Consider the following 2411-nt stretch of genomic DNA (forward strand, 5'->3'; position numbering starts at 1 on the left):
AGTTTCCAGGCAATGATGTGTCTACTGTTCTGGGGTCCCCTTCTTTGATAATCACAGCAGAGCTTACCATATCAGAATTAAGGTGACTTGAATGCACAACTAATGTTACAGTGGTTTAAACAAATAAAATGCTTATTTCTCTTTCCCACATTGAAACAGAAATAGGTTTTCCAGGCTCAGTATGACTCTCCACAGGGTGAGAAAGTTGGTCCAGCAACTATTCTACTCTGCATTGTATTGCCTTCATGTCCAAGGTCAATTAACGATCCAATAATGACTGTTCCAAATGTAATAATTATATCCACAAGTGGAATCAACTGCAAGAAAGAGAGACAAGAACCATGACTACTTCTTTCTCTCTTTTTTAGGAAACAGTTTTATTTATATTTTTAAAATATTTTATTAGTTGTTGGTGGCCCTTTATTTTTTATGTGGTGCTGAGAATTGAACCCAGTGCCTCACACATGCTAGGCAAGCGCTCTACCACTGAGCCACAACCCCAGCCCCTATTTATAATTTTTGATACAATTGAACATGTTAAGAAATTATCTTCCTTCTAGCCAAGTGCAGTGGCCCACACCTGTAATCCCAGTAGCTTGGGAGGTTGAGGCAGAAGGATTGTGAGTTCAAAGCCAGCCTCAGAAAAAGTGAGGTACTAAGCAACTCAATGAGACACCCTGTCTCTAAACAAATATAAAATCTTTGCCACCCACACCTCATATAAGTCATTAATTTCTAGAATATGGAAAAAATTCAAAAAGCTTGACATCAAAAAAAAAATAACCTAATCAAAAATGGGCTAAAGAACTAAACAGTTCTCAAAAGAATAAATATGAATATTCAACAAATACATGAAAAAATGTTCATCTCTAGCAATTAGAAAAAAGCAAATTTAAAGTACACTGATATTTCTCCTCTTTGTCTTTAAGGGCATGTCCATGAAGTTCCATGAGACATATTTTCTCACAGCTCAGAATGATATATAAAAAAGAGCAAATAATTAGAGAGATATACTATATTCATTGACACAACTTTATATTGCAAGGTTGTCAGTTATCTTTAAGTTAATCAGTTAAATATAGACTCCAATAAAATAACATTAAAATGAATCCCAGAGTTTTGAGAAATTGACAAATTGATGCAAAAAAATTCATATAAAATGAAAGTCTGATATAGGCAAGTATTTTGAAGAAAGAAGAGACAAAGGAAAGGAATATGTTCAATCACACTAAAATGCATTACAAAACCCACAAGAATAACATAGTGTGCAAAGTGGGGTAATCACCTCTGAGGGAACTGAGGTGTGCAGTAAATATTTATGGATTTGTTGGGTTCATTTTTTTTCTTCCTTCCTACCTCCAGTGAGGTAACCTGATAGAAAGTTTTATTTTCTGCACACATTGAATCAGATAGCCTCTGGACTTAGGGAGTTCAGTCATGACTGAGGGCATGGGTGAAGCATCATAAAAAAAAACAGGCAATAAGTGGAAAAGTGCAGACTAAAAAAAGAGTCCTCTAACCCCATCCTGAGGGCTTCTAGTCAAGTGTCACTCTCCTACTCTCCAGTCCAAAATTCTAGGCTCACTCTCTGGAGTATTTTGGCCTCTGGGGGAATAAATCCACCTTTTGTTTTTGACAAAAGTACAAATCCACTTTTGTTTATTTACTTTTCTTTAGTTCAGATCTTTAAGGAGCACAGTATCACAAGGATTGAATGAACAATGGTTTTAGCAGGAAGATAGCTTCTGAATTTGACTTGAACTACGCCACTGTTTCAATGGACAGATTATCCAGGTTTTGTTTGGCTTTTACTTGCAGGAGTCCCTGAGTTGTTTTTCACTTTGTGCACATTGTCACATCTCTTGTACAAGTAGAATTAAGTTTCATCTCTGGCATAAACACCTTCAATTTTAAGAAGAGCTGAGTGCTCTCATTGGTTCCAAAGACACTACTTGTAGCCAAAAAAAAAAAAAAATGACCTTGCACCACAATCTTCTACACATATTTGGCTTTTAGAAGTCCTGTTCCCAATAGGCCTCCACAGGCAGAAAGGGAAAGGCCAACTAAGTCACATATGGCAACACTAATGCTGCATATAAAAACTTCCAGCTCCAGTGACATGTTATATAAGCTGTGGTAGCTTAGCCGGGGAAACTGTGCTCCACATGACTCTCATCCTCCTGCTCCCACCAGCCCTCCTGGCAAGCTGTTATCTTGCAATGGAAGAAGTGCAAAGGAGCAAAAATAAATATGCAAAACCCTTCAGGGCCAAGCCCAGAACTTGCACACCATCATTCCACCTTACTCTATTGGCCAATCAAATCACGTATGTAACCAAAGATACGGAAAGAGCTATCCCATCTCTTTTGGGGGAAGAAAAAGTCTAATAACAAAAGGTGTGAATACAGGGC

The 2411-nt window shown here is 37.5% G+C and overlaps 1 pseudogene; it reads right to left on the bottom strand.

The window, feature by feature from the left end:
• Positions 1-1678: 1678 nt before the first annotated feature.
• On the bottom strand, positions 1679-2003 carry LOC110598333 (large ribosomal subunit protein eL33 pseudogene; annotated as a pseudogene).
• Positions 2004-2411: the final 408 nt, after the last annotated feature.

Source organism: Ictidomys tridecemlineatus, chromosome 3, assembly GCF_052094955.1.
Source record: "Ictidomys tridecemlineatus isolate mIctTri1 chromosome 3, mIctTri1.hap1, whole genome shotgun sequence".
Classification (NCBI taxonomy): Eukaryota; Metazoa; Chordata; class Mammalia; order Rodentia; family Sciuridae; genus Ictidomys; species Ictidomys tridecemlineatus.